This window comes from Corvus kubaryi, unplaced genomic scaffold, assembly GCF_017639235.1.
Source record: "Corvus kubaryi isolate FWS band 111438036 unplaced genomic scaffold, C.kubaryi_AGA036_p1.0 133, whole genome shotgun sequence".
Lineage (NCBI taxonomy): Eukaryota > Metazoa > Chordata > Aves > Passeriformes > Corvidae > Corvus > Corvus kubaryi.
Genome location: NW_024580667.1, coordinates 42,804,173 through 42,823,850, shown reverse-complemented (window position 1 = coordinate 42,823,850; position 19,678 = coordinate 42,804,173).

Below are 19,678 nucleotides of genomic sequence, written 5' to 3'. Positions count from 1 at the left end.
GTACTGCTTGTCAAATGAGGCTATGCGGGCAATAACTGTTAAGTATGAAACCCATAAGCTAGCATACCCCAAGGCATAAGAGAGATTGAATCATTAAAACCAGATTTACCCTCTATCATGAAAAATAAAAAAAGAAATCCTTTGAAAATTTTGCTTACATATCTGATGAATTATGCAAAATAGAAATTACATGCCTAGCAAGTTTTATTAAATGTTGCTTTCCCTTCATCTTTCTCTTCACCTTACCCTTCTCCTTTTACTTTCTGAAAAGGAATTGGAGGCAATACTGATAGACTACGGTGTGGATTTTTTTCATATTATGAAAGTCATTATATAATTTTTTTTAAACTAGTCCTAATTTGCATTTTAATTTTTCAGTCATCATGATTAAAAACAGAATACAACAATTGCAATTGTGTTCCTAGTTCTAGTGACTTTTAACATTATTTCACAGTGAAAATTCATTATGGTACTCTTGCCAAACGTGTGAAGTAAACTTCACACAGCATAGAGTACAGTGTGTCCAGAAACTAAAATTTAATTTTTAATTTAAAATTTTTATCAGCCGTTTTGGACAGTTTGAGAGAAATATGTTTTGCTTTTAGTTTTAGCAGTTATTTTAAACCATATCCTTCCACCATGCTGGACTGCAGAGAGGGGCATAACTTCAAATACAACTTAATTAAATATTTTCCAGAGGAATTGTGTGGGTTTTTTTCACTCCTCTCCTTTTACTTGTTACAGATCTTCTTATTTAATCCTTAGGTGTCCCAATTCACATGAAATACCATCTACAATTTTAATCTCAGTTTGCTGATAATAGTAGTAATTTTAGCTCCCCTTCAGATTCCCCTCACCCACAGGAACCCTCTCATAGTAGCCAAACTGTTATCTCTATCCTGCTCATAGTTCATCTCTTCATAGTTATTATTCCTCAGAAAAGGAAGAGCAGTTGGAGCAACTGAGCAGACAGTTGCACCAGAGTGTACCCTGTTTTGGGTTTGTTGACGATACAAAACTGGGAGGAGTGGCTGACACACCGGAAAGCTGTGCCGTCTCCAGAGAAACCTGGACAAAATGGGAAGCTGGGCAGAAAAGAACGTAACTAAGTTCAAAAAAGACAGATGTAAGGTCCTGCAGCTGAAGAAGATAACCCCATGCACCAGCACAGGTTGGGGGTTGACCTGGCAAGCAGCTCTGTGGAGAAGGACATGTGGGTCCTAAGGGATAGCACGCCGTCCATGAGCCAGCACTGTGCCCCTGTGGCCAAGAAGGTCAATGGGACCCTGAGCTGCATTAGGAAGAGCTTTGCCAGCAGGTGAGGGAGGTGATCCTGCCCCTCTACTCAGCCTTAGGGAGGCCACGCCTGGAGTGCTGTGTCCAGTTCTGGGCTCCTCAGTACCAGAGAGTCATGGAGCTCCCGGAGCAGGTCCAGAAGAGGGGAACAAAGATGTATAGCAGACTGGAGCATCTTATGAGGAAAGACTGAGTGAGCTGGGCCTCTTCAGCCTTGAGAAGAAAGACATTATCAAAGAATACAAATAAGGGCAGGTGCCAAGAGGATGGCGCCAGACCCTTTCAGAGGTACCCAGTGACAGGACAAGGGGCAACAGGCGCAAACTGTAACACAAGAAATTCAATATGAATATGAGGAAAAATTGTTTTCCTTTGAGCATGACAGAGCATTGGAACAGGCTGTCCAGAGCAGTTGTGGAGTTTCTTTCTCCATCAAAATACTCCTGGATGCAAACCTTTACAATCTGCTCTAGGTGAATGTGCTATAGTAGGAAGGGTTGGACTAGGTGACATCCAGTGATTCCTTCCAGCCTTACCTGTTCTGTGATTCATTTTTGTTTTAAATCTACTCTGATTTTACTTTTTCTTCCCTTAATGTTTCTAAGCAGAAGTCTATTTGTGCAATCATTTAGTCCTTTACATTCAAATAATATTGTGTGCCTTCCAATGATTAACAGAAAAAAATAAATGTTTTAAATGTTTTAAATATTTTAAACATTTCTCAGTCTTTGAAGTAAAGCTTTTATCTTCAGAATTATTTATCCTAATAATTGAAATTATTATTAACTCAATCATTAAATTAGATAATAACAATATGGGAGAAATAATTCCAATTAATCAGAAACCCCCCCCAAAAAAAACCCTCTTTGTTTCATTGATTAGATTACATGCTAATGATGAGTGCTTTAATATATGAAAGGATGTTAATTATATCTTTGATTAATCAGAGTGATTTGTCATCACAGCACTTTCATACTTTCATATATTTGAGAAGGTGCAGCATGGTGTTTGTGTAGATAAGATAAAAATTTCACGGTAACATTGCCCTCCTAAAAATGGTAATTGCAGAGACTTTAAAAGTCATTTCGTGTTCATATCAAAAGAAAGGAAGGGATGACTTGAAAAGAGTAAGACCGTATTAAAGTGCTCACATTGTTAAATGGAGTGGTTAATAACTACAAAAGAAACTATTTCCAGATGATTTCAGATGACAAGCTCAGTGAGCATAAGTGGAAATGAAAGAAAAACAATGCAGAATATATGTTAAAAAGTACCTTTTCACCTGTTGAATAGCAAATACACAGAACTATCTGGCAGAAAAGGATACATGATTAGAAATATGATGAGCAGTCAAGGAACAATTGGAATATAAGCAGGGAATAATGAAGTTTATAAAGGTGTTTTTATAAAGGCCCACAGCTTTCATACCCTGCTCTCCACACTTCTTCTGTTTTTACTGTATTTTCTTTACCATAAAGTTTTCAACTCTGCCAGTATTTGTGATTTAAACTGGCAATTTCATTGATGCATTGATTCTGTTCTTGGTTAAAAAAGATATATAAAAAGAATTAAAATAAACCTAAACACAAGAAAAATTTGCAATGAAATGAGTCCTCTTATGCAGAAGCCAGGAATATAACTGTAGAATTGATGAGTATGAAAACTATTGTGATATTATGTGAGGTAACTATACATTCACTGAAAATATTCAAATATGTTCTGGCAGGACCTCATAGATTCAACAGCACTGTTTGCTCCACAACAGCCTGAAGAGATACTCTTATTTATTCCCATTTCTGTCTCTTCTTTTTAACAAATACTTTGCTTCTTTTTAGAATTTGCTTTTGTGCATTCAGAAAAGCACCAATAAGAACTGGAAAGTGAATGATTTTGCATAGTGATGCCTTTTATCACTCTATAATAATTATCTGGGGTTTTCTGGTCACATTCATTTCTTACAATGTTCATATATATAGATGTTCATATATGGATGGAAGATTGTTTCCTTTCCTGCAATTTTTAAACTATTTTATTTTTTTTAGCCCTTTAAAATATGTTTATGGAGTAGGATATACTATAATTCTGGTTATGCAAAGACTTAAATCCCTCTTTCTCTTGTGTATGTACTTCGGTTCATAAACATAGGCAAAGCTGAACATTAATATATATGTGAAGGGGGTTTTTTTGCCTTTTTTTTTTTCCTCTGGATCAGGCTTCATAACTGCTTTGATCCACGGTAATCTAAGCATTTTCAGAGACAGGTTATTTTCAGATTTTCTCTCTTACTATCTGGGTATAAACTACTGCTGACAAAACTATACATGCAAAGAAAATACAATAAATCAGATTTTCCTAGTAAAAGAATTTCAGTGAATTATTTTTACTCCTCTCCAGGGAATAACACAATTTCATTGAAAAAAATAAGGTATAATGAAGCAGTTAACATTTTAATATAATATTAATGTGCAGTTTATGTAATAGACAAATCAATGCAAACTACAGAGACAACAGAAGAGTGGGGGAGGGTATGTTTTATATTACATGTTTGAAAACAAGACCTGAAAGACCAGGATCCAATATGCAAAGCAAATAAGTTAAATGTTTTTATACAGTTCTTAGCCACTTGAGGGAAGAAAAAAATATTATACATAGCAACCTTAGATTTTGATCACATTTTTAGCAAAGAAACAGTAAAATGTCTTCCATATGTTCCTATTACACATTGCATATGAATATAAAAATGTTTTTTACCAAATCAGTGTAAAAAATCTATGTCCATGTCTCACTTCTGAGTTGGATTAGTGGTGACACCTGAGGAGTATCAGATCAAGGCAGGCTTCTAATGATTTCCATACCTGTACACTCTGCCAGACCTAGAAGAGCTTTCTGTGGCTCAGAAAAAGCCAAAGCCAAATATTGCATTTTCCCTTGTGATTTCATTCAATAAACTTTTGAACCCAGATAAAATTTTTATATCCAAATCAACTTCTGGAAAGCTATTCTCTGTGGGAAGCAGATTTCTGAGGACCATTAGGTAAAGAAATGCCTTCTCTGTTTTGTTCTAACCCATCAGCCCCAGATTCGTACACATTCCTGTACTGCAAATAAAAAACAAACTTTCCTCAACCAGTCTCATCAAGTAACTCTCAACTGAGAAACTTTTATCATCTTTCCCATCATTTGTCTTTTTTTCCTGACTGAAGGGACCTAATCTATTAATTTGTCCTTGAATAGAAATAATTCTGTTTTCATCTTGTACCTCTCAGCAGCTTTCTCTGCCTTCTCTGTCTGCTAAATGCTGTTTGAGAACAGGGAAACAATAACTGAATATGATATTTAACTTGCAGACACATTGTGGATTTGGAGTGAAATATTTGGTTTTGCTCCTTTCTTATTTCATTCTCTGTAACTTTTTTTAAAGCTATTTTTTTAACATCAGTTTAGACTGCTATGCAGAATGTTTATTAAGAGCTTCTTATAAGTAATGCTATGACTCCTTTTGTTTTTCAACTTTGTTCTTTAGATATTCAGGGTAAATGACACAAAACCAGCTTATGACTGTGACCTTGTGGTAGACACTATTGGAGAATTAATTCTAATGAGCAGTCTTGACATTTTAAAGTTCAAAAAGCTTCTGCTTAGAATAGAAAATAAAGAAAATTAATGAATATGTAAAGTAATGAACATGAATACTGTCTGTATATGTCTGGACCAGTTTAAAGATAGCTGCTTGGGATTTTAACAACTTTAAAATGAAAGACAGCTGTTTTCAGCTTAATTTTTCACATGGTTCTAAGAGGTTTTTAGGCTTAGCTGTTACTATAAATTGCAGTTAAAATATCTGGGACTATATATACAAACAATCCAAAAACAAAAGGGTAGTTTATAACAACCACAGTTCCAGTTATTTCTACAAAGACCTCAGGTGCTATCAATGCCATGTTCAGTACCTACTTCAATAAAAAATAACTTACCATCAAGAGAACAAATATCTGGTGCCCAGACATACCAGATAGCTGCATTCTAAGGAAAATTAAACAGTCCAATCTCCATTTTTCTAAGACCCTGTAACTATATATCTATTAGACAGACTATATGGAAAAGAATCTTCCACCAGCAAATGTTGCAATTCCTACCACCATAAAGCAGAAAGAGCAAAGGTATCTCAAATGATGTTGTAAGAAGCATTTTCCTAAGCTCAATCCTTTATTGACATAATGCTATTAGTAGACTTCAGAGTTAATTCCCTGATGTGTTGTGTTAGTAATTAAGAATGCAAGCAACAAGAGAGGTGTGGGTAGAGATCTCTGTTACTTATGCTAAAATCTTAGAAAGAAAAAAAATTAATAAATTCCTCTCAAAATCCCCAGTTATCTAGGGGTGTGTGATCCTACATTGTAGATGTAATTCTGTGACATCAGGGCCCTCAAAACTACCACAGCCTTATGGAGAAGCAAGTTTGCTGAACGACTTCATCACCGTATCTGTCACCTGCCTTGATAAGATATCGTGCCTTCAAAAAGTAAAGTGTCAAGAACTTTCTCAAGAGATAAATAACAGTTACCTTGTTTAAGTTTTCTTATTTGCTATTCATAACTCTGGAGGATCTCTAGTTTGTGGTAAATATTCTGCCTGGAGTGGAAGTAGGTAAAAGGAGTTTGAATATCACGGGTGATAGCCCAAATTTCTCTAAGAAACTCAGTATCTGACAGAGTTATCTGTATTTCTGCCAGTTAACAAGACAAAAAATCAACTGGAGAGAAATGAGAGAGGAAAATGCACTGGGACTAGAAATGCTCCTATGGGATTATAGTGTTGACAATGAGGCCACCAGACTTCAAAGCTCCTGTACAGGAGCCACAGACTGAGTAGGATGAGATCCAGATTCCAAAGGATGTGATGCCAACCTCTCAAGCTGAGACTGCTTTAAAAATCCATAGTAGTCAGTGAGTGCTGAGGAAAGTATAGAACAGAAGTGAAGAAATGCAGTTTCTATGACACACAAGATAAGTAAAACTAGAAATGTAAGCAGTGAGGAAAATAGATTAGGATCCAGGCTTCTATTTTCTTTGTGTTTTTGCTTGCATAGCGAAAAGCCTGACCTCTTGTTTCAACTTTCTAGCAAGATGTCTGCCTTTAGCCACTGAATAATAAATCTTTTCTATACAGTTCTGTGCTACAGGGGAAAAATTAAACTAAAAATGTTGAATCCACAGTGCATCTACTCCAGAAGAGGTATTAAATCTCAGTAAGAAAGACATGCATATGCCTTCAAAAAAAGTGCTCCTGGGGTGCTGGGACTAATTCTTGCAAATTGCTAGAGGACCTGTTTATATTCTGATGATAAATTTTAGGTAGATGATTATTAGCCTCTGTGGCTCTAAGCAAGCCTTAAAATGTCATGTATACTTAAGTAGAAATTGCAGAAAGCTGACCATTTTTAGATATTCTCCAGTAATTTCTAGGGATGTAAAAGGAAGATTGGTGAAATACTTGGCATTAAAAAAGTGTAGCGGGGGGTTAAAGTCAGGTCATCCCTGTTGAATCTGTGTTTGAGATATATTTAATCATGAATTTTTTCTACATTTTTTTTTTTTCCTGCTGTCATACGTCTCAGCCTTATAAATCACGGTGCAAAGTTCCTCCATGCTTGAAGCCCTGAAATCCAGTGGACATATGTAGTCTGCAATGGTAAAGAAATCATATGTAGGTTATGTTCCATTTCTGTTGGAAAAATGAGAACTGAATAGTGGCATAGATAATTTAGGGAAGAATTTTTGTAAAATATCACTTTTTTAAAACTTCTGACAGTCAGATATATAAGGCCATTTCTTGATGACAGAATGCAGCAGTATGTTAGAGACCCTCAAACTATTCTAGAATAAGCTGACATGACTACTTTGTGCAGTGTGGCCTTGGTGAAGTCTCAAATTAGTAGCTACATTAGAAGTTAATTCAATCTTTTTACCTCTCCTCTTAAGCCAGTGGGTGCAGTCTAAAATCAATCCATTGTGCCTTTCTTTGGGAACTGTGTTTTCTTACACAGGACAGGTAATTCTTGGCACATTGTTCTTCTGCAATTAATTACAAATCCAAAATGCATAAGAAAAAAGTGAAGTTTTCTAATGGCTCCTCAAGACGGAAGACTTTCCCTTCAGTTATGACTCTATAACAAACATCATATGTTTGTGTTGAAGAACAAAGACAGCTCATGCAAGTGTGCCAGTGGAAAAAAAAAAAACATCATGAAAACACAAGTATTTTGAACACCTTTTCACCATAAAAAATTAGAAGACATTGTTTCACTGATGCTGCTTATTAAGTATGTGACAAACACCTGTGCTCTCACTCATGTTTTACATTGCAGGCAAAGTACACCACTGAGAGTCAGAGCTAAAGTGTTGTTAAACATCACTGCCAAAAAAAAGTCTGCCAGGACTTCAGCTTTTTGTCTCAGAGCACCTACAGTCATATTTATTTAGTAAAATTCCTACTCACTCTAATCCAAGAACACTGCAGGACACCTTATGCCCTGGCTTCTTTCCCAGTTGCTGCTGCATATCTGCTCAGGGAAAGTAATTTCCGCAAGGAGCAAAGTGCTGCAGTGCTTTCTCTGTCAAGCAAAAAATTTGGATAGGTTCATCCAAAATTTCCAGGACAAATACCGTGTTCCCTCAGCTGGAGTTGCAGCTACAGTTGCAGCTTTGCTGCTGGGTCAAGGATCTGCAATCAGACTTCCCATGCCCACCTTAATGTATAGTACCAGCGAAATTTTCCCAAGTCTTATTTCCCTCTTGCACTAAGCATGGACTGCAAATGCCGTCCACGTAGAGTGTCACTGTTCTCATGACATCAACACTGGAATTCCAACACATTGAAAAAGGAAGTATAATGTATCTGCCTATCTTCCTTTTGAGAACCCCACCTGTGCAAAAGTATCAGTCATCACTGTTGCCCACACTACTACTCATTTGTATTTAGAAGTGTATGGGGAATCACCATTTTATCTCTCATTCAAAGCCAGAGACAGAGCTTGATCCCTTCCTAAACCTATCTAGAAGCTACTATTTGTTCAGGTTAAATTTCAATCTCTGTTATTAAACTTATGTTTAGATTTTTCTTCTTGGTTAGTTAAAAATAGAAGTCCTTTTGTTGCAAAGAGAAACCCAGTAATCTCAGAAAGGGTTAATCAAGGTATTTTTAAGCCTAATCTAAATGGATTCTGAGAAAGTAATTTTTGGATTCTCAAGGGCCCTCAGATCCATTGTAACAAAGCTTGTGTGCAGATACACAGGTCCTAACAAAGATGTGTTACATCAGGCTGAGGGTCACAGTTGGGTGAAGCTGGACTAACAACCACCCGTATGCTCAGCACTGGTGAGGCTACACCTTACGTCCTGCGTCCAGTTTTGGGTCCCTCAATTCAGGAAAGACATTGAAGTGCTGGAGCACAGTCCAGAGAAGGGCAGCAAAGCTGGTGAAGAGTCTGGACAGTAAGTGCTATAAGGTACAGCTGAAGGAACTGGGATTGTTTAGCCTGGAGGAGAGAAGGTTCAGGGGAGACCTTACCACTCTCTACAACTACCTGAAATTTGGGGGTCAGCCTTTTTTCCCAGGCAACTAATGACAGGACAAGAGGACATAGCCTCAAGCATTGCCAGAGGAGGTTCAGGCTGGAAATTAGGAGGCATTTCTTCACAGAAAGGGTGATTAAACACTGGAATGAGACACCCAGGGAGGTGGTGGAGTCACCATGCCTAGAGATGTTTAAGGAAAGACTGCATGTAGCACTTAGTATCATGGTCTATTTGACATGGGGGTGTTTGGTCATAGGTTGGACTCGATGGTCTCAAAGGTCTTTTCCAACCTAATTGATTCTCTGATTCTGTATCAAGTCTTAAATAAAGTTGCTGCTCTTAAAATTCTGTGGTTTCTTGCCTTGGATTAATTGCACTAAATGTCGTCCCAGAGAAGAATATTCACCTGAAAATTAGTACAACTAAAATTTTTAGGAAAAGTCCTCCAAAGATCTAAATTAAGGAGATTCTTAATTATTTTTTGTTTAATTACTTTATTATTCTTAATTATTATTTTTAAAAACTTGTTTCAAACTCAAACCAAAGTAGTAATATTCAAAAGTGCTATACATTTTGGCTTTGGAAAGGAAAGGATAAGTCTGCTAAAAAATTCAGAATAACTTTCTCAATAATCAATATTAGAAAGCAAAATTTTGAGTAGGTACACATATTTTGGGTAAAGAGTCTTAAGGTGACATATCCAGGTGCCAGGGATGCACCTCATTTCTATACAGTTAGGTCACGGCACCCAGAATGAACAAATCACTTAACTGAACAACCTTTGGTATTCATGGCTTGAGACTTTTATCAAAGTAATGCCCTAAGATTCATGATGTTCATCTTCTCTGGCATTTAGTTGCCTTGGAGGAACTGACGTCTGGAAGAACTGATTACAGAAATCCTGGTTATTAAGAAAAAAGAAGCATGAGTGATTGCCTTCTGATCGTGTGAGCAAAAAGAGGGCTATGATAACAGATGTATATCCTAATACTATTTGATGCCTTTATAGTTCAGGTAGTTGTCATCAAAATCAGAAAAGAAAGATGTTAAACTTCTTGGAGCTCCTGATTCCTACTTCATACTTAGGAGTCTGGCTAAATTGCAAAGTTATTTTCTTTGGATTCTTTCATCCTTGGCATCAGGTTCTATAACCAGCAAAGAATAACCTTATCCCAAGCGTCCTGTCACATCCAGCAAATTCATTTTATCTTTGAAGTAGATCTGTGTCTGTCATTAATGTTGTTTTCTAAAAGACTTCAAAAGCATGCAGATTCTGTTGGGTTATAATTCCTTCACTTTAATACAGTGTTCATACTACATGGAAGTGTATTTTGGGAATTGCTTTACCATCACCCTCAGTCTCTGTCAAATAGCTTACTGAACAACCAGAAAGCTCCCAAAAATTTGAGCAAATTGAAATAATGTAATTTATGTCTTCTCTTTACATTTCTTTGTCCCTCAGAAAGCCTTCACAAATTTTAAAGTTACTTTTTAAAAATGACAATGGGGAAAGTCTAAGTTTTAATATTTTGTACTGTTCTATCTGTATCCAATTCCATTATAATTGGTTACAACTGAGATAAATAAAAAAGCACTAAACACATTCTCTCTTTCTACTTAGGAACCTTAAATCTAAGTGGATGAGGATAAAAATAAAGACAAATATTGCATTAAGTTTTGCCTAATAAGACTAAGTTAAAACCAATTTTCTACTCCTTTTCATAATGTGAGAGATATTAAGGAAGGCTAATCATGTATTTAAATTGCAGTTTGAGCATTAAGATTTTTCCTTTTCTCAAACATTACATTCTGTAAGTGGAATGAACTCTGCCTCCTGCCATATGCACTGCTGTAGAGGAAAGTCTTATCTCTGGAGTCCTACTTTTCTTCAGTCCTTTCCAATTTCATAACTTAAAAACCATTAGCATTTTCAGAAAATGTGTATGTTTTATTGGTTTCATTCTTTCACTGTTTAGACCTTTGAGTATTCCTAGAAAACAAGACTTAACATTCATTGCTATCTACTTGTTTTCTACTGCTAGAAATAAAGGAGGGTATTTTCTTTTCAGGCCTTTTTTTTTCTCAGCTAATGTATCATATGTTCCTAGATAAGAGGGCCCAAAGGGTATAACCAAATTAAAGAGGGAGCCCAGAGTGCACTTAATTGGTGGATCACTTATTTTCCATAATTGGAATTAAGAATTAACCCACTGACCGTTTCCAGACCAGCCCAACTCACTCTACCAGCAGATCTGTCCCAGGGGAAGGCAGTACTGAGCAGTGCAAGTGACAGCCACACGTCATTTAGACTCTGCACTACTCAGTAATAGTTTTACAGCTTCAGGCTATGATTACCCCGACAAAATTAACATAGGCAAGACACAGCTTTAAGCACTGGTGAGTCCATTACCTGTTAGTTTGCCTACTGGTGCTGGATCAGTAATCATTGCTGCAGAGTTGCAGTAATCCTACATAGCAACTCAGCACACTTCGGGGGATAAAATGGATGGAGAAGTATTGATAAAAACACTTTGATTTTTTAGAAAAAAAATGATCTAAGTATAGGGGCCAAGCCACGCCATATATCTTGATGTTAGGGTTATAAAGTGGACCCTGGTCCTTTGTATTTACCTGTTGGAACGTGGCTGAGAACACAGAGCTGTGTAGAACATCCTGACAGGGATAGAAGGAAGACAGAGGAGTAGCCATTTTTGCAACTTTGAGGGAGAGTGATTAGAGACTTGTGGGGACCAAAGAGAACAAGAATTAAATTATTGAGCCAAGGAATTTTAAAACTAACAACAAATCCCTACCAGGAAGTACACTTAAACAATGGAAGATATAGTCAGAAAAATATTCAAGACAAACTATATCAGGAGCAGCACCTTTCTTAAAAAAAAGGGGGGGAAAACCCCCATGAGAGTTGACTTCAGGCCGGGCATGGAACAATATATATAAGAAGTTAAGATATGTTTTATTTCAGAATACATAATTTATGTAGTGTAAGCATAATTTAAAAAGTCTTATGCTACTGGGCTCCTTGAGCAGAAAGAGAAGCAATTTTGTCTATTTCTTCCATTTTGATCTATCCACTCATCTTTATGACAAGGATACATAAGTGTTTCATTTTCAGGACACAAGTTGAATTTACCATGACTACCTCATGCAAACTTAATTTTGTAGACCTGTTGAAACTAATTCACTTTTAATTTGATAATATTGTGTTATTCTACACATAGCAGAATAGCCCATATTTGGAAAAAAACAAATTTTACAAATACCTTAGAAGATTTTTATCTTTTGACTCTAGAGTATATGTTTCTTTGAAGGAAACATTAGTTTTTAAGAACACATTCCTGCCATTTAGGGAATGTAGTATAATTCATTTCCAAGATTCTGATTCCATATGGCATGTAATATACCTTTGGTCAGATGGCTTTAGCTGTTCCAGCCATGTCGCCTCCCAGCTTCTTGTGGCCCCCCCAGCCCACTTGCCCTCAGGATGAAATGAGAAGCAAAAAAACCTTTATGCTGCACAAGCAATGCTCAGCAATAACCCTCCATCTCTATATTAGCAACACAGTTTTCAGCACAAATGCAAAATACAGCCCCATGCTAGCTTCTGAAGAAAATTAACCCTATCCCAACCAAAACCAACGCAGACTATTAAGGTATCTGGATTTTCCCCCCCGGTGAAAATATCCCAAAGTCAACAAAATTAATAATTTTTTGGTTTTGGTTCCAAACTTACTCAGCCTTCATTAGTTGGAAGTATCAACAAATTGCTGAATGTTAAATTACTTAAGTTCAGTGTTCCTCGGTATTTCCAGTTACTAAACTTATGGAAGTGAGTAAATTATTTTGTTAGACAGTTTGCTTCAAGTGTATGGCAATTTTTTATTTCTTGAGAGTGTTGGTTAGAATGCTCTAGGTTAGTTCAGCTGAGACCAGCAGCTGGGATAAAAAGAATTATCCAGCTTTTGCTTATGACCTTTAAATGTGCACTCAATCATGGAATTCTCTGTGCTGAAATAGAGGGAAATTGACGGTAACTGCAGCATATGTCACTAAATGTTGCCTATTACAAGATATGCACAGAAGTTTAAAAAGTTCATAGCAGATATAGTGAAGTAATTCTGAGGCAAAGGAACTTCGTTGTAGCAGTTTTGGTACCGCCTTTTTGTGTTCTAACAGCACATATTCAGATTTTGTGATCTGATGTCTGGATGGATGGATGCATTTTCTTTCTTTAGCAAAGTACTTAGTGCTGATATATGTTGACATAAGAATTAGGTGCAAACACATTTTTTTCCCCAATGAAATAATTATCTGCATTTCCATGTGTCTCACTGAAGCAGTTAAGATTTTCAAAAAACATTCTGCCAACAAAGTACTTATGCTTTAACATACATTTAAATATTGGGTATGGAAAGCCTGCAAGGGGCATTTTGAGTCACCATTAGAAATTAACTAATTGTTTAAAGCCTTTTACAGACTGATATTAAGCACACATATGCATATCCATATCTTTAAATTGGTCAAAGACAACTAAAGAGCAATTATTTCTTTCTGATAAAGCTGAGTGAACTCAGATTGTTCTGGACTTCCTTTTAGCTCTACCACACTTTTCTCATCTGGCATTGGAAAATAGTAGTAACATTTCTTTACCTAGGCCTTTACAAAAGTAATTTACCTATACCCACATTTTTTTCATCTTCTTTATTTGACTTGCACTTTTTTTTTGGAAAAAGATATGCTCTCTTTTCCTGTTTAAGTGCAATGTCTGCCAAAATTAAACCCTTTCATTTAATGGCAGGCTTAAAATAGAACCAAAATAGTAAGTGTTCAACCATAAACTGGTTTTTGTTATATATGAATCTGTGATGAACTTTTCTTATAATTTACTTTGTCACATTATCAGCTCTTTTTTCCCAGTATTTCTTTGCTAATTTATAACAGGATAAAAAGATAAATGTGATTTTAGAGTTTAGTTTTAAAATATTATGAATATTAATAGTAATAAGTTTGAGTACATTCATCAATTAGGAAGAGTAGAGAATGAAAATAATACTTTTTGCTGTTGCAATTTTTGCCTAATGTGATTGAAAATAAAGTGCAGATTTTCAAAGCTCAAAAAAGTAAGGTGATGATGCACAGTTTCAGAACTCCATATCAATTCACTTCATCTAAGTACAAATCAGGGGACTAGATTTTAATGCTCAGAAAAGAGCTGATACTTTTTTTTATTATTATTGAACTTGTATCTGAAAGCTCAGATTTTGATTAGGACTCAGTTATGCCTAAATCTAGGTCAGTTGAAATTTTTCTATAAGTTCCAGTTGGAATATATGCACATAAACTCTAAAAGATTTTTAAATCTTGAGTTGAAGCAGAAGGAAGAAACGATCCAGAGTCATCATCTGATGCACATTACTAGCTCACATAGTCACATAAAGGTATTCTTTAATGTGTCAAATACATTTCAGGGTGTGATAGCTGAATCTTCATTTTAAGTGGACTGCAAGGGCTTCAAGACAGGAAATATCTTTGCTGATCTGTGCAATTTCAGTATTACAAACAGCACCATCAGAGTGCTATGTGAATGTCAAGAATATAGGCACAATATTTTTTTATGACTAATTATTATTTCTGGTATTTTCAAAAAATGTTTTCTTATTTTTCCAAAGAGATATTGTATAATAATTTTTAATAAATGTTAGTGTTTGGATTAGTGTTTACCTTGAGAATTAACATTTATAATTTATTAAATGCTCAGCTGTAACCTTCATATTACAAATTACTCCTTTGCATAACTTCCACTAAATATGCTGATTATATTCAGATTCATAATTAAAATTCTTTTTGAGGTTTAATAATACTCCATTTGGATAGCTACCTCAAAATGATAAAATGTTCTGACCTCAGCTTCAGTTTAAAAGTGCTCAGACTCTAAAATCATGCTTCTTTATGTTCTTTGGACTGCTGCACCATCTTGTCACTTCTAGACATATAATTTGAATTCTGTATGACTCAGCATCTCAGGAATTTTTCAAGGCAATCTATATATCTAAAGTTCCATCTTCTCAAAAAGACATTGAAGCTGCTGATGATAAGAGTCATGGTAGTGTCTAAAGAGAAACAGATTTAAGGAAACAAATTACATTACTGCCATTAACTTTATCATAATTAGATACATGTGAAAATGTTGATAAGTAGCAGTTTGGAAAAATACACAGATACGCATGAATGTGTGTGTGTAAATACACAAATATATATGCACATATGCATATAAATAGATATATATTTGTGTACATGTGTATTTATGTACAATTTCTGAATAATTAAGGTTTTCAGGGACCTTGAAAAGTCTTGAAACGAGATCTTAAAAGAATGGCAATCAACACTCGGTTCAAATTTGAGTGGATTAACTGAGATGGGATGGCTCACAAGATCTAGAATATATCTGTAAATATTTTATAGATTGCTAAACAATCATGATTAGCAGAAAAATGAAACAACTGTTTTCCTTTACAAAAAGAATATGTTGTTAAATTTATACAGGCTGAAAATATGAGTATGAAAGGCTGAAGTCACAAAACAGTCTTTAATGCACTCAACAGTTAGCATATTTATGAGCTCAAGCTTCACTAGCACTTAAATCAGAAACTTTAAGAGGCAGAACACAAAGAAATTAGCTAAAAGGATGATGGGGAAAATAATATTCATAACATTCATAATATTCATATTAATAATAATAATAAATAGTAGTAGCAGTAGTAGTAGTAGTAGTCATAATGGTGATGCTGCTGCTGCTGATAATTATGGTGTTTAGGAGCCTGGGGGTCCTCCACAGGCTGCAGATGGATCTCTGCTCCACCATGAACCTCCATGGGCTTCTGGGGCACAGCTGATTTGCCATGGTCTGCACCACGGGCTGCAGGGGAACCTCTGCTCTGGCACCTGGAACACTTCTCTGCCCTTTATGTCTGCAGGGTTGATTCTCTCACATATACTCTCTCCTATCTTCTCTGGCTGCATTTACTTCTCTGCAATAACCCTTTTCCCCTTAAATATGCTATCATGTATTGGCATTACTCGTGCTGCTGATGGGCTCATCCTTGGCCAGGGGTGGGTCCACCTTGGACCTGGCTGGAATTGACTCTGTTGGACAGTGTGGACGCTTCTACCAGCTTATCACAAAAGCCACCCTTGTAGCTCTCCCACTCCCAAAACCTTGCTGTGCAAAACCAGTACGGTCTTTGTTTTTGTAGAAACGTGAAGAGATCTCTTCTGTTATTGTGCTTATCTGGAGTGCCTATACATCTATTGCTCTGAAATTTTCACTAATTGCAATTAATGCTTGATTAGATGATTCAGTTCCTATCCCTCTCTTTTTTTCACTAGGACAAATATGAGTGGGAGGTTTTTAATACCTTAATATCAAAATATTAACTTTCTGCCTTTAATCCTTCATTGAATTCTCACACCTAGAGGGTAGCAATGATTCAACAGTGTATTTGTAATAAACTAATCTAAATTCATGATTTTTAAAGGATTTAAAAAATCTCTGATGTTGTCAGTATGGTTGCTCGTTTCTAAGTATATCCCATATCACTCCAGTAAATTAATTTTTTGTCAGGGTAAAGACAAAAATCTTTCAATAAGGTGTACTCTCTGGTTGAATCTTTTTACGGGAGAAGGAGGATGGAACACCGATTGGAGAGACTTATGAAGTGTAGAAACAGCCAGAGTAGGCACTCCTAGAAGCGATAGCAAGAATACAGTATGTTTTGACAAGCACAGTGACATCTTTGCATAGCCTGAACTCTCTGCTAAGACTTTGGAAAGAACAGTTGCTTAAGCCTCAGCATTATATATGTTTAATTTTAATAAATTGCTAGCCCCATGTGTACTCAATATACTTATATATATAAGTATTCCATTTCATTAATTTAAAATGCACAGTTATGTGGTCTTCTCTGCAACAAAGCATCTCATACACTTTATGGACCATGTTAATTATAAATAACTGAGATATGCCAGAAGGTTTGTAATATATAATAGAGTAGGTTTATGACAGCAGTCAGCTGGCCTGTCACACAATAAATACATATCATGGGTAGAGGACATTAGGACATTTTCATGGATCCTGCCAAATCACTGTTTACTCTAAGAATAAGATTTTTGAATGCTTTGTTCTGCGAAAGACATCCTAAGGAACTGTTGCTTCCAGATAACAACCAGGCTATTTTCAAGAAAAGAAACCAGAAAAACATGGATTAGACACGCAGATACTGAAGGAAAGAGTGCTTGTTAAAAAAGGTGACTGATAGGGATTTTTGCACAGGGTATCAGCATTCTCAAACAGAGTGATTTGTTGATGGCTGGAGGGTGACAGAAGTCTATGTTGCAATGGCCAATGTCATCTTCAGCTGGATAGTATTTTCCTGCTCTGTCTGGATGTCCCATATGCCCCTTGAACTCCTACAGGACAGTGGACATTGTTTGATGGGAAATCTATGAAATTGCATTTTGAAATCAGGAAGGACACCCACAGATCCTGGATCAGTAATAGCAGGGATATGCACATATCTCAAGTATTCTGAATTTCTAAAGCATCAGAAAGTGCTCTAAATTCATGTGTTTTGGCATTTTAATTGCTTTCCTATGTTTATACATCTAAATTTAATTCCATTTAATCTGATACTGAGAAATAGCATGGGTGTTCATCTAGTGTTGTCCTCTGGAGGTTTTAATTACTCTGAACTTCTTTTTTTTAACTGTGAAGGATGTCAGGATGAAATGAACCCAGTCCTAAAATGCTGACTTTCTTTTGCATTTTAGCACTAAAGATGACCACATGTTTTGATAAACAGAGCATTTAATCTCAGAGGTTGTAATTACACAGGTGAATGTCACATTACTTACAGCAATATACATATCTTTTGCAGACTGTGGAAAACATAAATATTTCCAGACTGCCCTGAAGGAAATAATGTTCCAACACTGTAGCAGGAATGTAGCTCAGTGTAAAACCTCATAGAAAAGAAAGATGAACATATTTTAAACCTCAGCTGATTTCAGTCTCACACTCTCATACCCACAAGCCCCAAGAAACGTATAAACAAACTGTGAGCATCCAAGCACTAAGATGCTAGTATCCAGGTAGTTTGCACTGCATTCTTTGCATGGAGGATTAAGTGTGTTGATTGTGAAGCCCTTCCCCACACTTCCTGGTTCCTCCTGAGGGCATGCTGGTTTTAAACATCTCCTTTTACTCTTTAGGAGCTGGTAATGATCGATCTCTATCCATAATTCTGTGAGTCATCAGGATTTAGTGCTTGTCTCTGTTTTAGAACTGGTTGTCTTGAGCAACTGTAGGTAGCAGTGTGATAAGACCTGGTTGACCTGGTTCCGTAAATGTTAGCAACATAGGATGTTTTCATAACCTTCATCTCACTCATGTGTTGCTCCCGTGTGTTCTTGTGCACTCTAATCTCTAATCTCTCTTGCTTAGGTCCATTTTCCCTTGGTAGCTCCTGTGGTGTCACTGTCAACTTCAGCTATTGTAGACACTCACCTGTTTGCCTCTGCAGGCCACAGCACCTCCTTCTTTGTTCTTCCTGTCATGCCAAAGGCACTCAACTGATGTTCTGCCTTGAGGAACGCCACCACCATGTAGGAGTGTGACTACTGTGCACCGGTAAGGGGGGACCTGGGTCCACACTGAGCCCCTCAGGCTGGAGCCAGTGGCCAGGCAAAGCCTGGGGGTGAGTGCTCAGAGTCTATCTGGCAGTATCTCTGCCCATGTGAGGGCTGGGGGCACCATTCTGGCCTCCCTTGCCCAGTGTGCGTGGGACAGCACTGCTGACCTTCCTGCTTCTCCTGGCAGCTGCTAGCACACGGTCACAGCTGACCAGCACCATCACAGCCAGTCAGGCTGCCCCCTCCCACACCTCTCCAGCTCCTGAGCAATGCAGCAGGTCAGACCAGACCGGGACAGACCAAATGTTGGGCCACTATCAGCTACAATGCTGGCCATAAAATCCTTACAGATGGTCCTGAAGAGCCAGCATTCTTTTTATCTCTGTTCCTGAGCTTTCTTATTTTTATCCTTCTGACTCTCTCCCCACATCCCACTGGGGTAGAGTGAGCAAATGGCTGTGTGCTTTGTTCCAGGTATGGGTAAACCATGACACCTACTTAAACTATGATTAATGTTTTGTTTTGTTTTAAATTAGAAGGTTGTCTATACCATTATATTGGTTCCTAAAAGGAGGCACTGTGGGCTTCTTACAGTAAACTTTCAGATCTTGCCATCCTCTTTTTTGAATGGGTTAACTTTCTTAGTCAACTATCCTGTCAGTATCTTGTGGAGACAAGATTCAGTTTTCTTTGGTTTTGATTTTGCTTAATATGGATATTTTTGGCATAAATAAACTCTAGAAAAAGAAAATATTTTTGCCTGTGTGTACACTCCTGTACATATACGAGAGAGAGGATGAGTTTTTGGTGCACAAGTCTTTTCCAAATAACATTGTGATGTAAGCAGATAATATATCAAAACTGTCTCACTCACCTAAAATGCCTCTCCTTCAGACAGCACACATGCCATGCTTGGCTGATTGCTTACCTTAAATCTGTTGTCAGAGAAGAAATGGGAATAGATCTTTTCTATAACACAAATGTTGCCTCTAGGTACAATACTGTGACATTTTATGAAGACTTTTTTTCCCAAGATGTCAGATTCTCAGTGATTTATTATCTGAAAGTTTTATTCCCATGTTCCTTTTCATCTGTGGGAT